Genomic DNA, 20,856 nt, shown 5'->3' on the forward strand with positions numbered 1-20,856 from the left:
ACACAATTCCACCACCTTCTATTGCCTGAGCAATCACAGAACCCACCCAGAGTCAAAGACAGGATATATGGATCACTCATCTCAAGGAGAGGAATATTAAAGACTCCACAGTCATCTTTAATCTGCCCCACCCGTGAGTTGTTAACTAATTTTTGTTATCATAATTTCACATCTACCCACTCCCATCCATTATCCAGATGAGCAGCAGTCCTGATAGTGTATAAGACACACCAGCATGCTGATATCCACTCAGAGCCTCAGACACGGGACCTCCCTGGCCCAGGTATGTGGTCCTCATCCCTGGTTTCTAAAAATCACCCTCTGAGCTGTGGGTCCCAGTGATTTTGGCCCTTCACAGTCTTCTGGATCAAGTTACATCTAAATTGTTTTCCTTAGCTATGGACCTGCATAGATGAAAATGTGGAATAGCACTCATTGGCTTGGCTGAAATTTTTTTTTTTAACTATGCTTATGCTTTTCTAGCTCTTCGGAATTTTATCCCTAAGACCACCTTGAGCAACTTGCTCCTAAGAACAAGAACAGGCATTTTCTCCCAGGAGGCCGTAGATATCAATGGGTTGTTAGTGATACAACAACAATGGGAAAGGGCGAGTATGAAGCTTGGGATCATACCTATCTTGGTGTGTCGTGGTAGAGTACCACTGATGTCACAAACTTCTCTATTCCAGGGGCTGGAGTGACTAATTTTGAAGGCAAATAGAGAATTTGTCTTAGAAGAGTGCTTTTGGACTCACTGTTTTGAGCACTCTGCTTGATGGAGACAGATGCCAGATGGCTGAATGTGACTTTTTTAGATGGATCTGTAGATACCACCCAAGTAAATATCATCTAAGAGTCTGTTGTGAATTTCATTAGCCTTGTGAGCCTATTTTGTCCATAACTGGATGTCAGTTACCTAGACATTTCCAAGTTCTCCAGGATATAGGAATCATCTTTTTTGCAATGTTTAAGTAGGAATTGACTTAATGGCCTATCCAACATATGGTGGAAACCCAATTTCTCTTACCCTAGTTCCTAAGACCTCAGTGTACCTCTTTGTCATCAGTGATTTCTTATGCCCTCTGATCTCTCTCTTGGCTTACATACTTCAGTTGGTTCTTGTGTTGGTCCCAAACTGACCCAGAACTTTGATTTCCTCCAAAAACAAACAAACAAAAAAGTGGTACTGAGCAGTACCAGCCCTGTAGTTCTCGCTTGGCTTTAGAAACACCTGCAAGACTTTTAAATATCCTGATGCTGAGTCAACTTCCTAGATCAATCAAATAGGAATTTCTTTTTTATGTATTTATTTTTGGCTGCACTAGGTCTTCGTTGCCGTGCATGGGCTTTCTCTAGTTGTAGTCAGAGGCTATTCTTTAGCAGTACTCTAGGAGTGGCTTCTGTTGCTGCAGAGTACAGGATCAGAATGCAGGCGGGCTCACTATTTGTGGCACACAGACTTAATTGTCCAACAGCATGTGGGTTGTTTCTGAACCAGGGATGGAACCTGTGTCCCCTGCATTAGCTAGCAAATTCTTAACTAGTGGACCACCGTGGAAGTCCCTCAAATAGGAATTTCTGAGGGTGGGACCCAGTCCTCTATATTTTTATTAGCTCCTCTGAGTATTTCCGTGTCAGCAGTACTGAGAAACTCAGCTAGCACAGTGCTTCTAAAATGCCAGTGTGTATGGGAATGATCTGGATATCTTGTTAGTAGGAAGACTTGTTTCTGGGGTTGAGGTGGGGCCCCATGTTCTCTATTTCTGTCTATAAGCTCTCAAGTGTTACTGATACTACTGATCCCCAGACCACACCCAGAGTAGCAAGGTGTCATCACACACATAGGAGATGACAGCATATAGCAAGCCACCTGTACCCTTCCTGGTAGGACACACATCAGTGGTACCTTCATCAGAAACTTCTCACACAGCATCTCCTCCAGCTCCAGCTCCCAGTCCTCTCTTTCTCCTTTCATACTCCTTGGCCTCCCTCAATTTCCAGGGCCCTTCCCTTGCCCTTCTCTAGTGCTTGTGGAAGTATCAGACTTTTTTTTTCTTTATTGGGTGGATCAATCCAGTCTTCTCTGTCTCCCAGCACAACACAACCCCATTCTAACAGTTTTGTTTCCACACCTAAATGCACTGTCATGCTGCTGCTGCTGCTAAGTCACTTCAGGCGTGTCCGACTCTGTGCAACCCCATAGATGGCAGCCCATCAGGCTCCTCGGTCCTTGGGATTCTCCAGGCAGGAACAGTGGAATGGGTTGCCATTTTCTTCTCCTATGCACTGTTACAGGGACTGACTAATCCCAAGGGAGTGCTCTGCCTGATCAACATGACCTATACCTTCTAAACCAGTGGTCCCCAGACTTCTCAACTCAAACACTAGATTTCTTCATGTCTAGGGGATTTCTGTAAGAATCTCTAAGACAAGTATATATATATATGTGTGTGTGTGTGTGTGCGCGCGCACTCGTGCATGCATGTACGTGTGTGTGTGTGTGTGTGTGTGTGTGTGTATTTGGTTGACTCAAACTTTCATTCAGGTTTTCCATAAACTGTTACTAAAAACCCAAAAATACTTCTGGGGCAATCCAATATATGCCTGACAGTGGCTTCCCTGGTGGCTCAGACAGTAAAGTGTCTGCCTGTAATGCAAGAGACTTGAGTTCAATCCCTGGGTTAGGAAGATCCCCTGGAAAAGGCAATGGCAACCCACTCCAGTATTCTTGCCTGGAGAATCCCATAGACAGTCCATAGGGTTGCAAAGAGTTGGACACGACTAAGCGATTAACACACACACACACACTCAGTCTGTGAACCAGCAGCAACTCCTATGAACTTGCCAGACCTGCTGTTTCAGAATCTGCATTTTAGCAAGACTCCTTCCAGGTGATTCCTGGGAATTCTTCTACATGGGAAATAAAATACAGCAAGTAGCCAAAAATAGTCATTTGATAGGTAAACCACTGGATTACCTCAGTGGACTACACTCTAAACAGAATTTCATTATGAACTGAAATGATTTCGTACTTTGACATTAAAGCAACATCCCCAAGTAGAGACGAGGCAAGGTCCTGTAGGTAGGCATTAGGGCACTAGCTGAGGTTTTCTAGACTAGGGAGATTTCATAACCAGTATCCCCTGATCTCTGCAGGTCCAGAGTTCCCTTCACCTCTCCCATCATGTTAATTCTCCCCCTTGGGTGATGTCTTCTTCAGAGGGCAGCTCAGACATGAAAACTGGCTGTGAGTTCCATGAAGATGAGTCTGAATCCTTGCCAGACCTGGAAGGTAAGCAACCTCTACAAATTCATCATGAGCATCAAAAAGTGATTCCCAAACAGGAAATGTGTTCAATGCTGTCTATAGAAATGGTTCTTCCTCTGTCCAGTTTGCCAAAGAACTGAGTTCCAGGAATTTCCCTAGCACATTAAATTGTTGTTTTTTAGTCTCTAAGTTATGTCCAACTCTTTGCAACCCTATGGACTGTAGCCTGCCAGGTTTCTCTGTTCATGGGATTCTCCAGGCAAGAATACTGGAGTGGGTTACCATTTCCTTCTCCAGGGGATATTGAACCTGGATCTCCTGCATTGCAGGTGGATTCTCTACCACTGAGCCACCTGGGAAGCCCAAGCACATTAGGTAGACACGGACAGTTATGAAAAGTGTTGGAAAGGGACATATTAGGATTCAGGACCTCAGGCCTATCCTGAGTAGACACAATTTTCATACACACACTCTGATTTAAAAAACAGAACAAAACTTCAAAGCACTGATTCTCAATCAACTGGTTTGCAGATACTAAACTCCCTAGACCACAAAAGGCAAAACCACAGGACTTCCTGGTGGTCCAGTAGCTAAGACTCTGCACTCCCAATGAGAGAGGCCTAGGTTGGATCCCTGCTCAGGGAACTGGATCCCACATGCTGCAACTATAAGACCTGGCACAGCCAAATAAATAAATAAAATAAAATTTAAAAATTTCGAAGGAATAACCAGGAGTGAGATCCGTCTTGTTGAAAGTCTTACTTAGCCCTCCAAACCAAAAATCAGAAAAGGGACCCCTTTTTTGGACTGGAGGAGGTCTAGCTAGATCACCATTGGCAAAACTCTTGTAATTCCTCACCAAATATTTGGGGGGAGGTGGGGAATGGCTCTGAGAAGTCCCACTTTAAGGAATCAGGCTTAACAGTACTTAATTCAGAATCTCCCCAAATTATTGGACACAGAACCCTCTTAAGAGCATTAATATGTTTCTGTGTGAGAGTTTTACAGATTGCCGTTTAACAATTGCCAAAGTTAAGAATTAAATCACCTCTAAGCAAATGAACTTACACCTTAGGCTAATGCATTGCAGTTGCTAACTTTTTGTCTTTGTCTCTTGTCATCAGCACAAGGCGCCCTGGCATCAGACCCCAGCCTTTCTTCTGTGGCTCCCACCCACTCTGGTGACCTTCCAAGGGGTTGTGGGATGGGAGGGGAGGGTGGTGTGTACCTAAGCCTCCTTTAAGAAGCAGGGAACATCTAAAACTGGGGGCATCTAAAACTGGGGGTGGGTGGTTGGAATTGGCACCCAGCCTTTGCAATTTCTGCTTTGAAAAAATTAGCCTTTGGGGGAAGAATAAACCCAGGAAGTTGATACAGGACTTGGAACTGGTGAAGGGCAGGAAATTCACATTTCTTGATAAATATATACCAAACTCCATGCTGAACTCTTTCCACAAGGGAATGTTCGTTTCCCATGACAACTTTACTGTGTGTGTGCTCAGTCATGTCTGACTCTTTGCCACCGCATGGACTGTGGCCTGCCAGGCTCCTCTGTCCATGAAATTTTCCAATCAAAAATACTAGAGTGAGTTGTCTTTTCCTACTCCAGGGGATCTTTCTGACCCAGGGATAGAACTCACATCTCTTCAGTCTCCTGCATTGACAGGTGGATTCTTCACCAACTGTGACACCTGGGAAGCCCAACTTTACTGGGAAAGTGTTATATTTCCACCTTTTTGATAAAGACAGTGTAGGGAATATGCTATGCACAGGCCTGTACTATAATTAATGGGGCTTATTTGAAAAATAAGAATGACTTTCTCATCACCCCCAGGTGAAGGGCTGGGAGCAGTAAAAAGTACATTGTGGAAAGACATCTTGAAAACAAGATGTTTAAGTACTGATGTGACTGATGGAGAACCATTAGTGACTGTTCCCGTAACCAGAGCCTTGAGGGAGTTGCTGAGAAAGGACGTCACTAGTCAAAAGGCTAAACAAAGTCATGAAAGCCCTGAAGGTTTGACACTGAGGACTGTGCATTGTATATCTTTATCCCTGATCTGAGATTGTAAAGAACAGGTATCTCTAGAGCAGAAATAAAGAAGTAGAAGTTAACAATAAAAAGCATGCAAGGATTAGGATCTGGGCTTTTGCCTGGAATGGCATCAGCCCCCTGATCCCCACTGTATTTCTGAGTCTTCTTCTTTATTCTTCTGCGGCATTGCTCCCTCCAGTCGGTTCGTTGTTGGGCTGGTCCCGACAGACAGATCATCAGAAATGTGAGTAACTCATATAAGACATGTAGTGACAAGTAAGCAGAGACAGGATGATCAGCAGGTCTGCCTGCCTCTAAGTCTATGGTTCCTTCCATCACACACAACGGGAAGACCTCAGTTTGAGTCCCAGAATGTGTGCATGGGTCCCACACTTCCGTGTCTATAAAGTGCTATGAAAACCCAATGACAGAAAGAAAAGATGAACATTCACTGCTAGCCCAGCCAGTGATTGCCACTCCCAGTTTTGCTGGTGGCAATGATGGTTTGGTTGGCATTAAAAGTTAGACTCCTTTCCTGGACTGGCCCCAATTCCTCTGGCCCTGATGTCCCTCAGAGACTAGGGAAAGTGATACATTGGAAGCTCCTCCCACCAGAAGCCCACTGATTGCCATTCTCTGCCTAGATGCCCTTGTTTCAAGTTCTCCCAACCTGCCCCTGGAACCCAGGCCCTTGTGTAAGACCTCTGGCCATTGACTTTGGGTGTAGAAGTTGCTGTTCCAAGACTGCAGTGGGGCCAGGCAAGGAAGGTCCTGTGAATGCTCCCTTAGTACTTATGCAAATGAGCACAGGATGACTTTCATTCAACCTTCAGCAATTGCAGGCCAGTGGGGGAGCAAGTGGGGCAACAGACTTCTAACAACAATTTTGATATACAAAGAATAGAAGAAACGGCATTAGAAGGCAGCACAGGTTGTTTCAGGAACACAGAAAACCAGTTTATGTTGGGGAGTTGAATTGTGTTATATATCTCAGAGGAGGTGATGCCTGCACTGAATATCAAAGGAGAAGTTGGAATTACACTGTGAATAAAGGTAGAAAGCAATTCCAGGCAGAAGGAACAGCGTAAACAAAGGCATAGAGGAGCATATGGAAGAGAAGTAGCTTGGGACTGAGTCGTGAAGCCAGAGTGGAGGGATGGCAGGAATGCAGGCTGAAAAAGCCAAGTGATGAAGACTTTGTCCACCTCCCTGAATGACCATGCCCTTATGGTGCAGAAGCTTTCCTCAGCTGGGCTGTCCTATCTTAGTGGTGTCAAACTCCAGATGATTTCCTTTCACTGCATGCCGATCATGTAGTGCATCCCTGATGCCAGTTTTGTAAAAGGTCAGTCGTGTACTTCTCTTAGACCTCATAGGTACCAGAAAGTGTGGAGCCACTGATTTTTAACAATATTCCAGTACTTTTTATGCCATTTTTTTGTGTCAATCTATTTTTCCCCCCAAAAAAGACAATTTGAACTTGGGGATACAAGTAGATGCATCTTCAGTTAGTTTCGACCTTCATTGTTTTATTCTCCAACAAAAGTCACATGTGGCTGAGGTCAGAGAGCCCTTGGGGGACTTCCCTGGTGGTTCAGTGGTTAAGAATCTGCCTTGCAATGCAGGGAACACAAATTCAATCCCTGGTCAGGGAACTAAGATCTCACATCCTGGGGAGCAACTAAGCCCACGCATCACAACCAAAGAGTCTGACCGCTGCAATGAAAGATCCCGCGTGACCCAACAAAGAACTCATGTGCCACAACCAAGACCTGAGACAGCCAAATATTTTTTTAATAAAAAAATTAATGATAATTTTTTAAAAAAGTTTTTAAGAAGAAGAGCCCTCTGAAGCACACTGATAACTTCCTCCAGACCCAGAGAGGCCACCTCAGTGAACACTGACCCAGGGCTGATTCCTGAAAGCCCCACCCTGGGCCTGTGAAAAATATAGAATGAGTCAGAAATTAACCCCACACAAGCATGCAATACCCGTAGTATGAGATCTTGCCATCCTGCTGTCCTTCCCCAAACACAGACTGATGGCTGGGGCAGATCCAAGTAGAAAATGTCTCTCCCACTAAGGGATTGACAGAAGGCTTCAGGAGGAGGAGGTGGCATGTGAGTTAAGATGACAGGACAGGGAGGAGGTGGATCACAGGCAACAGGAAGAGGGTGCATACTATGGCTCCAGGCTGAAAGCATTATGTTTGTAGTGAATAGGAATCCAGACTATGTTATGTCTGTATATAATTATATGGTACAATTTCTAATCTACAAGGTCATCTATCAATTACCATATTTTATGTCTGTTGTTCTAGATAGACTCTATCATCAATTCTATGTACGGGCTGCAACACCTGACCATCTTTCTTTATAATTTTATTCATTTATTTTTGGTGCTCTGGGTCTTCATTGTTGCACACAGGCTTTCTCTACTTGTTGGGAGCAGGGGCAAATCTCTAGTTGTGGTGGGCTGGCTTCTCACTGCAGTGGCTTCTCTTGTTGCAGAGTATGGGCCCTAGAGCACTCGGGCTTCAGTAGTTGTGACTCAGGGGCTCTAAAGCACAGGCTCATGGGTTTAGTTGCTCCATGGCATATGAGATCTTCCTAGACCAGGATCGAATCCACATCTCCTGCATTGCAAGGCAGGCTCTTAAGCACTGGACCACCAGGGAAGCCCCAACACCTGACCATCTGATGGATGGTCACTGGCCCTATCACAAGTGGCACAGGGACAAGTTTCCAGTCTAGGATTGCCCCCCTCTTCTAAGCAGGGCTGCATTGACTGAATGCTCCAATTTCTCCCCACCAACAGGTTCAAGGAAATCCCTGGCCAATGTTGCAGCTGGCCCTGCCCACTCAGGCTCCACAAGGGCAGACACAGTCCCTCCACACTTTGCTCCAAACTCTTGCGTCTCCAGTTCCTCTCAATCCAAAGCTGCTGTTCTTGGGGCCTTCTTGCTTCACCTCATTATTTTCAGCCTTTTACCCTCCTCACCATTGGCCCCACTGGTGCCCAACATGGCAGATATCTGTGCCACCCCAGCCTTACTGATAGCATGGGTCCACCAGGGAGACAATGCAGAAAAGAGGGTTATCAATACTATCACTAATAATGATGATGATGTATCTTTAGTACTGTCATGGATATATTGCTTTTTTATGATGTATTACTTTCCTTTCATTTGGATGTATCAATACAACTATTACCTATAACAATGATGACTTTTCAATGAATGTTACCCATACCACCACTAATAATAATGAACTTTCCTTGAATCCCTCCTATTCCCCACACCAACCCTGTGTAAGGTAGCCTTTAGTAGCCTCATTTTACTGTTGGGCCAAATGAGATTTAGTAATTTGTTCAGCTTGTAAATGTGGAGAAGGAAGTGGCAACCCACTCCAGAATTCTTGCCTGGGAAATCCCATGGACAGAGGAGATTGGTAGGCTATAGTCCATGGGGTCACAAAGACTCGGACATGACTGAGCACACACGCACACATCAGCTTGTAAATGATTGAACAAGGATGGGACCCCGACTCAGTCTGACTTCAGGGTGCAGGGGTTAATCACTGAAGTTCGTCGATGAATGGATGGATGAGTTAGGATAGAAAACTAATGAGAGGCATACATCTTTCCTAAGTCCGCTGAGAAAGGTGGGGCGCTGAGGCCTTGTTAATGGTTTCTAATCTCTGGTACTGTTTTTCAGGCCCAAGAGTCAAATCTGTAACCTTTAAGAAGTGTAATATTCGAGACAGGAACCAGCAAGTTCTGGTTTTGGAAGGCGGGGTCCTCAAGGCAGTCCCAGACAAGGACATCACAGCCCGAGGTGACTCTCAGCCTTGCTTTACTCAGCAGAAGTGGTTCTCATTCTCTCACTGCCCTTGCCTATAATAGGGAGGTCCTCCCCCACGGGGCAGCTCAGCACCTCCCTCCCCTGGGACCGGCAAAGGTCTGCCTCCTGGAAAGAGCACAGGGCAGCTGATGGCAGTTAGCAGCAAGGATGGGAATGTGGGCCCAGAGACCCCCTGACTTCAAAGAAGTCTCCCTGGGAGGGCTGGGAGGAAGAGGAGCCAGAGGAACAGGGAGTGGGAAATTCTAAAAAGAGGGACATTCTTGGGTCCTGGGACAATCCAGGCCTGAGAATTTGATGACACTGCACAGGAAAACATGGCGGTTAAACCCAAAATGTCAACAGGAAAAAAAAAAGATCATTTTTTTCCTCTTGGGCTGATCCAGTTTCTGACTTTTTCCAAAGACTTTATTATTATTACTATATTTATTTATTTTTAATTGATTGATGATTGCTTTACAATATTGGTTTGATTTCTGTCATAAATCAGCATGAATCAACCATAGATGTACGTATGTCTCCTCTGTCTTAAACCTCTCTCCCACCTCCCCTGCCCATTCCCAACCCTCTAAAGTTATTAGAGTCCCAGTTTGAGTTCCGAGTCACAGCAAATTCCCACTGGCTATCTGTTTTACATGTGTTAATGTATATGCTTCCATGGTACTCTCTCCATTCATCTCATCCTCTCCTTCCTCTTCCCCACCCTTGTCCATAATTTCAGAGACTTTTTATATATCAGTTTCACACAGAAGAGTTGTGAAACCTATGAACGAGGGAAAGAATCATATTTTTTTGGCTGTCTCGAAAGGGGAGCTCTGTCTTTACTGTGACAAAGTCAAAAGGCCAAAGCATCCTTCTTTGCAACTAAAGGTAGGAGACCTAGGAACAAAATGTCCCCTGTCCTGCCACCCAGGAACGTGCAAAGCCTAAATGATAAGACCGAAAGCCTGAACTTTGACAACAACTGCCTTGATCTCTCCTTTCTTTCTTCCCAAGGTAGCCTGGCCACCTAACAAACTCTGCTCTGTGTTTCAGAAAAAGCACATCAAAGAACTGAATTCACTGAAGGCTAAGGATTGTCTGCCTTTCACTTTCCTCAAGGAACAGGTGGGTTCCTATTTCACTCTGGAGTCAGCTGCAAACCCAGGATATTTTATCTACACTTCCAACAAACCTGGACAACCTATAGGAATGACCAAAGAACTAGGGCAAGAAAAAAACATTCATTTTCAATTTCAAGAGGCTAAAATGGAACTCAACACAGTGCAAGATTGACTATACCAACTGACAGTGGCCAGTTTGACAACAGTGCACAACCCTCAACTTCTAGTAGCAATTGGCCCAGAAAGCCAAGCCAAGCCCATTGTGCTCAGTCATATCTGGTTTTGCGACCTCATGAACGGTAGCATGCCAGGCTCCTCTGTCCATGGGATTTTTCAGACAAGAATACTGGAAAGGGCTGCCATTTCCTCCTGCAGGGGATCTTCCTGACCCAGAGATCAAGCCCATGTCTCCTACATCTCCTGCATTACAGGTGGATTCTTTACCCACTGAGCTATCGGGGAATAGTCAAGGAAGAGTCAATGACTGCCAGCTTCTCTAGATGGGCATCCACTTCCAACTCAGGACCAATTAGGAAAAGGCAGCTATGTTGCCCAAACCAATCACATAGTTGCCTCTCCCCCAGCTTCCCCATGGCAAGAAGTCCAATTAAAGCATACCTGGAGCCCTCCCTTTCTGCCTGCCCTGAATCTCTGCCAAAAGCTATTGACAGTGGCTGACTTCCTTTGATACAGCCAACTCTGAATAAATAGGTGCCATTTCCTCTTGAATAGTCAAAGGAGACAAGAATACAGAATACTGAAGAGACTCTTCAAAAAGCGGTGCTAGGAAAACTGGACAGCTACACATGAAAACAATGAAATTAGAACACTTCCTAACACCATACACCAAAATAAACTCAAAATGGAATTAAGATCTATACATAAGGTCAGACACAATAAAACTCTTTGAGGAAAACATAGGCAGAATGATCTAGGACATAAATCACAGCAAGATCTTTTATGACTCACCTCCTAGAGTAGTGAAAATAAAAACAACAACCAAAAAGAGGAGAAGCAAATAAGAAAAGATATCTCCTTGCAATATCTCGACTTCATCATGGGCTTGGCTTCTACTGTCATTTGTCCCTTTCGCGTGTATGGAGTTTGGGCTATGAAAATAGGGTATGGTTAATTACAAAGGCTTAAATAAATTTCTAGAGATTGATGATCTCAGTGTTCGCCCAGGTCCTTCTGTTTCTCAAGAGGTGGCCAGGCCGTAATGATTATCTCCTCCAAGAGGGCAGCCTGGATTTTGCAAGCTCTAAAATCACTGATGTGTGTAGAGGGTGAATGAAATCTCGGAAAACTGATCCAGTTGCCAACAGAAGAGGTTTAGTGGGGTTCAGTGCCGAGGGGTATAGTAAGGCATTGTTTGTGAGTCCTCAGTGCAGGAGAGCAAAGCAGTGGGTGTGAACCGGTGGGAGGAGCCAGTGACAGTGAATCCAGAGCAGGTAGCAGACAGAAGCTAGCTTCCCTTGGTCCTTTCCCTTAGCTGGGCAGTTTTCTTCCGTCTTTGTTTGCCATCTGGTGGGCGCTGGTCTGAGTCTATCTTTCCCATGAAGGAGTCTGCTGACCAAGGCTAGCACACACCAACATTTTGAAATGTGCCTGCCCTTTTGGCTCTTATGCAGCCTTGGGTAATACATGGGCTGTGGCCACCACTTTATTTTTTTTTTTTAACTTTACAATATTGTATTGGTTTTGCTAAATATCGAAATGAATCCACCACAGGTATACATGTGTTCCCCATCCTGAACCCTCCTCCCTCCTCCCTCCCCATACCATCCCTCTGGGTCGTCCCAGTGCACCAGCCCCAAGCATCCAGTATCGTGCATCGAACCTGGACTGGCGACTTGTTCCATATATGACATTATACGTATTATGGATCAGAGACCAGGTTCTGCTTTGGGGCTATGTAACAAAGCAGAAAGTAGTTCTCTTCCCAAACTTCTGAGAAAAGCACTGGTTGTCTCACTCCACGGATGTATCCGTGGCCTGTATTTATTCATTTTCCTTCCAGCCACACTTGGTTCACCTGCCAAGTTAGAAAGTGAATTTTGCACAGGTCAGGAGATAGGATGGAAGAGGGATGGGTGACAGAGGCCCCCCTCTGCCCCCTAAGAACTGTCCTTCCCTTTGCCCCCTGTAGTCATGTAGATGGGGTATGTTCCATAAATCATCCTTGCCAGCTGTGGAGATGCAGCTGGCTCTATGTCATTCACATCTCTCCCTTTTCCCCATCTTTGCCTTTTTCAATACCAGTAAAGGAAACTCTTCCCTGGAGAAGGAAATGGCAATCCACTCCAGTATTCTTGCCTGGGAAAATTCCATGGACAGAGGAGCCTGGTGGGCTATAGTCTATGGGGCCACAAAGAGTTGGACACAGCTGAGCAACTGAGCACATCAGGACCCCTCAAAGATGGCAAGAAACTCTCCCACCTCCAGCCTGGCTAACACCCACTCTTCCTTCTGATCTCACTCAGGGGTCTCTTGCCCAGGGAAGCCCTTCTGCTTTCCTGACTGTGCTACACACCCTTATCCTACACTGGGCACTACTTCTCCACTTTCAATTGTGTTTTTGGCCTTATTTGATGGTCTGTCTCCCCATCAGATCACAAGCACCTTGAGGGCAGGATCTGCCTGTGAGTCTGCTTAACATTCCATCCTCAGCACCTCACTCTGAGCCCAGCACAAACATTGTTGTAATGAATGAATCAGCTGGCAGAGGGCTCACTAGACCAGCCTACCGAGTCCAAGCTCTGGGTGAAGAAGCCCCTCTCAGAGCTATGTTCTGCTGGGTGCCTCCTGGCTGGGGACAAGGAACCGTCACCAGACGGACCAGGCAATGATCAGAGAATCCATTCTCGGTGGCTCAGGCTCATGTAACCTGGAGCAGGACCTTCCTAGCGGTGCAGGTTTAAGCCCTGTCCTGTTGGTGGCTGGTACCCAGTCAGTCAGAAATAGCTCTCAGCCAGAAAGTCAATTGTCATTTTCTAATGAAATGTATGGGGAGGAGGCAGTGTTTTTCAAAGTGTAGACCAGAAAGAAATGCCTAAATCAAAAACCCTGGGGCTTTTTTTTTAAAGGCAGTTGGATAATGGGACTTACCTGGTGGTCTAGTGGTTAAGAATCTGCCTTCCAAGGCAGGGGAAGTGGGTTCGATTCCTGGTTAAGGAACTAAGATCCCACATGTTACAGAGCAACTAAGCCTTCGAGCTGCAACTACTGAACCCGAGCTGCAGAATCAGAGAGTTTTCACACCACAACAAAAGACCCCATGCTGCAATGAAGATCCTGTGTGCCGCAACTAAGACCCAACATAGCCAAATGAAAGAAAGTGCAGTTGGATTTAAAAAGGCAGACTCACATATACAGGAAACAAACTGCTGGTTACCAGGGGGAGGGGGAGGGGCGATTTAGGGATGGGGTGCAGGAGGTACAGACTACTGAGTACAAGACAGGCTCGAGATTGTACTGCACAACGTGGGGATAGAGTCAACATTTTGTAATAACTATAAGTGGAAAGCATCCTTTAAAAATTGTATAAAATTTGAAAATTAAAACAACAAGGCAATAATGTCTCAGCGCTACATCCCAGAACACCTAGATCAGAAGAATCTGAGGATGAGCAACACTGAGAATCTGTATATTCTTTCCAGCTTTATGGAACTAATTGAAATATAACATTGTGTAAGTTTAAGGTGCATAAAGTTTGATTTGATACATTTATATTTGTTGCAATATGATGGCCACCATTGCCTTAGGTAACTCTTCTACCTCATCACATAATTATCATTTCTTTTTTTGTGTGGTGAGATTTAAGATCTACTTGTAGCAACTGGCAAAGGCTAATAGAGTTTTGCCAAGAGAATCCACTGGTCATAGCAAACACCCTCTTCCAACAACACAGAGAAGACTCTACACATGGACATCACCAGATGGTCAACACCGAAATCAGATTGATTATATTCTTTGCAGCCAAAGATGGAGAAGCTTTATACAGTCAGCAAAAACAAGACTGGGAGCTGACTATGGCTCAGATCATGAAGTCCTTATTGCCAAATTCAGACTGAAATTGAAGAAAGTGGGGGAAACCACTAGACCATGCAGGTATGACCTAAATCAAATCCCTTATGATTATACAGTGGAAGTGAAAAATAGATGTAAGGGACTAGATCTGATAGACAGAGTGCCTGATGAACTATGGACAGAAGTTTGTGACATTGTACAGGAGACAGGGATCAAGACCATCCCCCAGAAAAGAAATGCAAAAAGTAAAATGGCTGTCTGGGGAGGCCTTACAAATAGCTGTGAAAAGCAAAGAAGAAAAGGAAAGATATAAGTATCTGAATGCGGAGTTCCAAAGAATAGCAAGGAGAGATAAGAAAGCCTTCCTCAGCGATCAATGCAAAGAAATAGAGGAAAACAACAGAATGGGAAAGACTAGAGATCTCTTCAAGAAAATTAGAGATGCCAAGGGAACATTTCATGCAAAGATGGGCTCGATAAAAGACAGAAATGGTATGGACCTAACAGAAGCAGAAGATATTAAGAAGAGGTGGCAAGAATACACAGAAGAACTGTACAAAAAAGAGCTTTATGATCGAGATAATCACGATGGTGTGATCACTCACCTCGAGCCAGACATCCTGGAATGTGAAGTCAAGTGGGCCTTAGAAAGCTTCACTACGAACAAAGCTAGTGAAGGTGATGGAATTCCAGTGGAGCTATTCCAAATCCTGAAAGATGATGCTGTGAAAGTGCTGCACTCAATATGCCAGCAAATTTGGAAAACTCAGCAGTGGCCACAGGACTGGAAAAGGTCAGGTTTCATTCCAATCCCAAAGAAAGGCAATGCCAAAGAATGCTCAAACTACCGCACAATTGCACTCATCTCACACGCTAGTAAAGTAATGCTCAAAATTCTCCAAGCCAGGCTTCAGCAGTACATGAACCGTGAACTTCCAGATGTTCAAGCTGGTTTTAGAAAAGGCAGAGGAACCAGAGATTGAATTGCCAACATCCACTGGATCATCAAAAAAGCAAGAGAGTTCCAGAAAAACATCTATTTCTGCTTTATTGACTATGCCAAAGCCTTTGAATATGTGGATCACAATAAACTGTGGAAAATTCTGAAAGAGATGGGAATACCAGACCACCTGACCTGCCTCTTGAGAAAGCTATATGCAGGTCAGGAATCAACAGTTAGAACTGGACATGGAACAACAGACTGGTTCCAAATTGGGAACCAGTCAAGGCTGTATATTGTCACCCTGTTTATTTAACTTCTATGCAGAGTACCTCATGAGAAACACTGGGCTGGAAGAAGCACAAGCTGGAATCAAGATTGCCAGGAGAAATATCAATAACCTCAGATATGCAGATGACACCACCCTTATGGCAGAAAGTGAAGAACTAAAAAGCCTCTTGATGAAAGTGAAAGTGGAAAGTGAAAAAGTTGGCTTAAAGCTCAACATTCAGAAAACGAAGATCATGGCATCTGGTCCCATCACTTCATGGGAAATAGATGGGGAAACAGTGGAAACAGTGTCAGACTTTATTTTTAGGGGGCTCCAAAATCACTGCAGATGGTGACTGCAGCCATGAAATTAAAAGATGCTTACTCCTTTGAAGGAAAGTTATGACCAACCTAGATAGCATATTGAAAAGCAGAGATATTACTTTGCCAAAAAGGTCCATTTAGTCAAGGCTATGGTTTTTCCAGTAGTCATGTATGGATGTGAGAGTTGGACTGTGAAGAAAGCTGAGCGCCAAAGAATTGATGCTTTTGAACTGTGGTGCTGGAGAAGACTCTTGAGAATCCCTTGGAAGTCTCCCTGCAAGGAGATCCAACCAGTCCATCCTAAAGGAGATCAGTCCTGGGGTTCATTGGAAGGACTGATGCTAAAGCTGAAACTCCAATACTTTGGCCACCTGATGCAAAGAGTTGACTCATTGGAAAAGACCCTGATGCTGGAAAAGATTGAAGGCAGGAGGAGAAGGGGACAACAGAGGATGAGATGGCTGGATGGCATCACCGACTCAATGGACGTGAGTTTGAGTGAACTCCGGGAGTTGGTGATGGCCAGGGAGGCCTGCCGAGCTGTGATTCACGAGTCGGACACGACTGAGTGACTGAACTGAACTGAAATGAACTGTAGCAACTGTCAAGTATATAGAAAGTGTCAGTCTCTCAGTCACATCCAACTCTTTGTGACCCCATGGACTACAGCCCGCCAGGCTGCTCTGTCCATGGAATTCTCCAGGCAAGAATACTGGAATGGGTAGCCATGGCCTTCTCTAGGGGATCTTCCTGATCCAGGGATTGAGCTCAGGTTTCCTGCATTGCAAGCAGATTCTTTATCATCTGAGCCACCAAGGAATCCCTTTAATTCAAGTCAAGTATATAATACAATACTATTAACTACAACCACCATGACATACATTAGATCCCCAGAATGTGTTAATCTTATAAATGGAAGTTCATACTGTTTGACCAGCATCTCCTCATTTTCCCCACCCCACCAGCCCCTGGTAACCACCACTCTCTTCGGTTCTCAGAGTTTGGCTTTTTTAAAATCAGCATATAAATTGTATCACTTTTCTTTGTCTCTCTGATGTAGTTTCACTTAGCATAATGCCTTCAAGGTTCATCAGAAGGTTTCGAGGAGATTCTTAAGCATTGGAGCATTTTAAGCCCCAAGGACAACGCAAAGGTATTTGAGCTTCCCAGACGGCTCAGTGGTAAAGAATCTTCCTGCCAATGCAGGAGAGGCACGAGAAGAGGGTTCAATCTCTGGTCAGGAAGACTCCCCTGGAGTGAAAAATGGCAACCCACTCCAGTATTCTTGCCTGGAGAGTCCCATGGACAGAGGAGTCTGGTGGACTGCAATACATGGGGTCCCAAAGAGTGGGACATGACTGAGTGACTGAGCACACAAGCACAAACAGCTCTGTACTAGAAGTCAGAAAACCTGAAAATCTGCCGTTTACAATCTGGGTGACTGGTCAAGCTACTTATCTCTGAGTATGTTTCCTCCTCTGTGAAATGAGCATAATTCCCATTCAGTCCTCGTCCCAGTGTTAGGCAAATGCAATAGTCACCCAGTGCATTATGAAATCTACCTCACAGCCCAGAAATCAGCATGACCCTGAGAGTCAGCCAAGCAGTCCCCTCTGCACATTCTGCAAAGAGTCTGTTCCTACCGTTGGTCAACTGGCCTCTGATCCTGCCCTGAGCCCCTGCACAGAGCTGCTTTGTCTGACAAAGCATCTTCTGCAACAGGGTCATGGGGAAGTGGTAGGCAGTGTTTGGGTCCCTTGATTAGGTGGAATTTAGAATGTATTTTCCTCCTGAAAACTGCCAAGAGAAGCAGAGCTAAGTCAAACAAGCAAACAAAAGTAATGTTACTTTTGCAGTAAAAAGCAATGAAGGCTTTGGTGAGTGAGATGGAGACCATTATGCATTGCAGCTCTCTGATGGAAAATAGAAAGTTCTAAAATGACTCGTAGGGGGGGGCGGTCAATATCTGGAGGCTGCAGTCTGTGGCCTCTTGCCTTCTAGAGAAGAAGTCCACAAACTTTCTGTAAAGGGCTAGAGAGAAAGTAAATAGTCTAGGCTTTGCGGACTGAACAGCCACATGCTCTATTGTAAAGGGAAGGTAGCCATAGGGAACCAGTGACCCTGACTGTATTAGCCAACTATTTGAAATAGGCAGAGAGCTGGATTTTTGCCTACAGGCTATGGTTTGCCAACCACTCCTGACTCTCAGATGAACATCTTAAGCGGGCAGCCCTTTTGTGCTGGAGCCAATTCATCTCAGCCTGTAAGAGCCCACTGTTAGCACCCCTTCCTAATGGCATGTCCAGTGACTTCATGTGGGCAGTTTAAAGTAGTCACAGGGAGCTCAGCTCAGTGCTCTGTGAGGACCTAGAGGAGTGGGATGGAGGGTGGGGGATGGCAGAAAGGCTCAAGAGGAAGGGGATATATGTATAAAAAAAAATCTGATACACATGTACACATATAGCTGATATTATATATATATATACACACATATACACACACACATATAGCTGATTTACTTTGTTGTACAGCAAAAACTAATACAACATTGTAAAGCAATTATACTCCAAGAAATAAATAAGTAAATAAATACATTGGCTGTGCTGGGAGTCCTTACATCCTGGAAACTGACATGAGCTGTGTTTCAGAGCTTCCGCCTATTCCCACCCCCACCCCTCCACCCTGCAGAGAACTTGTTGTTAAACACATGCCAGTCCATCACTATGGGTGTATCTGCAGAGACTGGGGTGAGGAGCAGAGGCTGGGTGAGCCAGACAGTCTATTGGAATGTGAGAAGAAACTACAAAATGTCAGTTCCTATTTTATCTAGTCCTTGTAAATTTCCTAATTTTATGTAAGTTTCATAAAGTTCTATTGCCCACATTTCAAGATGGGTCCTCAATTTTGTTTAATGGATTGGGACAACTGGGATCCAAAGTGCTTGGGGTGCACCACTCCTAAGGCTATGTGTTATGCTCTGTGCTGGGTTACTAACTCCCAAGAAGACTGCAGAATGGATAAGGGTCTTCTCTTTTCTCCCCAGTACAACCTTTCTCTTTCCCTCACCCTGCCCTGCCCAGGATCTTGGATGAGGGTGGTAGGAATGACCAGCTGGGAAGGACTCCCTGGACAGGGTCCTTCTGCAGTTGTTCTTGCTGCAGAGTCAGTGCCATAGGATCACCCTTTTACAAGCATAGAGAATGCCTTGAAGTGAGCAGCTGAAATGCTGGGTGTTATGGATTGAATTGTGGATATGAATTTAACATACTCCAAAATGTATGTTAAAGTCCTGACCCCTGGGCCCTGTGAATGTGATATTATTTGGAAAGAGATTCTTTGCAGATCTCATCAAGATAAAGTTTTTAGGATGTCTTAATCCAATGTGACTGCTGTCCTTATGAGAAAAGGGAAATTTGGAGACTGACACACAGAGAGGATAGGAAGACACAAGACACAGGGAGAAGTCTATGTGCCTACAGAAGCTGAATGATACATCTACAAACCAAGAAACACGGGGGCTTGCCAACCAAACCAGAAACTAGAAGAGGCATTGGAAAAGATTCACAGCCAAAGAAGGAACCCACCCTGCCAACATCTTTTTCTTAAAACATTTTTCTTTGAATTGAAGTATAGTTGATTTACAATGCTGTGTTAATTTCAGGTAGACATCAAAGTGATTCAGTTTCATGTATATATTCAGTTTTATATATATACATTCAATTTTATTTATATATTACTTTTCAGATTCTTTTCCTTTATAGGCTATCACAAAATATTGAGTATAGTTCCCTGTAGGAACTATACAATAGGTCCTCGTTGGTTATCTACTTTATGTATAGTAGTGTGTATATGTTAATCACAACCCCTTAATTTACCCTTCCCACCCTCCGTTATCCTTAGATAACCATAGTTTGTTTTCTATGTCTGTGCCTCTATTTCTGTTTTGTGTATAAGGCCATTTGTATCTCTTTTTTTTTTTTTTGATTCCACATATAAGCGATACCATATGACATTTGTCTTTCTCTGGCTTACTCATTTAGTGCGATAATGTCTAGGTCCATCCATGCTGCTGCAAATGGCATTAATTTCATTCTCTTTTATCCACTCGGCCAACATCTTGCTTTCACACTTCAGCTTTCAGAACTCAGAGAATAGAGTTCTGTTGCTTTAAGCCACCTAGTGGTTTTACTTTGTTATAACAGTCCTAGGAAAGGAAGACATTGGGATTCTCAGGTGTATGGGCCCAAACTTTCATATGAATACCCAGATCCATGATTACAATGACAATTAGAAAAATAAAATCCAAATCACCCTAGCTGATTTTATGAAAGTTTTCAAAAAAAAAATGCATCTGCTTTGCAGGAGAAGTCATAATAGCTGCAGTAATAAGACCAAACTTCAATGACTACTCTTCCCTCTCTCCCTTTCTTCCTTCATCCTCTGGTCTTTCTTCCTCCTTGCTTCATTCATTAAAAAATGCATCAGATGTCTACAAGGGCCAAGCAGGTTTCTGGTATACATCACAGAGTAGAGATCTCATGGAACTTACATCTTGGTGGAAGATCCACACAATAAACATAATAAATAAGCAAATTATATAGTATGTTCAGACTTCTCTGGTGGTCCATTGGCTAAGACTCTGCACCTTCAAGTGCAGGGGGCCTGGGTTCAATCCCTGGTCAGGTAACTAGATCCCACATTCTGCAGCTAGGAGTTTGAGCAAATAAAGATCCCACATGCAGCAACTAAGGCCTGGTGCAGTGAAGGAAAGAAACCGAGAAAGAAAGGAAAGAGAAGGAAGGAAAGGAAGGGAGAACAAAGGAAGGGAAAATAAGAAAGAAAAGCTAAGAACGAGAGACTTTATTTTTTTTTTTTAATGTGTAATATGTTAGAAGGACAAAAAACATAAGTCTAGCTAAAGGAGGGTTGATGGCCATGGCCTGGGGAGCAGCTCACAGCACTAAGTGGGGTACCACACCTGTGTGATCACCTGAGTTTCCAATAATAAAGTCAGAGCACACAGGAAT

The 20,856-nt window shown here is 44.3% G+C and overlaps 1 long non-coding RNA gene and 1 pseudogene across 2 annotated transcripts; both read left to right on the forward strand.

Moving 5' to 3' along the window:
- The first annotated feature begins 3,161 nt into the window (after nucleotides 1–3,161).
- LOC147363190 (uncharacterized) lies at nucleotides 3,162–8,712 on the forward strand. Its single transcript, XR_015135695.1, has 3 exons — nucleotides 3,162–3,292; nucleotides 4,393–4,449; nucleotides 8,122–8,712. It is a non-coding gene; the product is annotated as an uncharacterized LOC147363190 (long non-coding RNA).
- A 183-nt stretch (nucleotides 8,713–8,895) lies between these two features.
- Nucleotides 8,896–11,425, forward strand: LOC147363191 (interleukin-37-like; annotated as a pseudogene). Its single transcript, XR_015137468.1, has 4 exons — nucleotides 8,896–8,911; nucleotides 9,020–9,139; nucleotides 9,885–10,033; nucleotides 10,199–11,425. The product of XR_015137468.1 is annotated as an interleukin-37-like (transcript).
- Nucleotides 11,426–20,856: the final 9,431 nt, after the last annotated feature.

This window comes from Bos grunniens, chromosome 11, assembly GCF_055505025.1.
Source record: "Bos grunniens cultivar Pamir isolate PY7600 chromosome 11, Bosgru_T2T1.0, whole genome shotgun sequence".
In the NCBI taxonomy this organism is placed as follows: domain Eukaryota; kingdom Metazoa; phylum Chordata; class Mammalia; order Artiodactyla; family Bovidae; genus Bos; species Bos grunniens.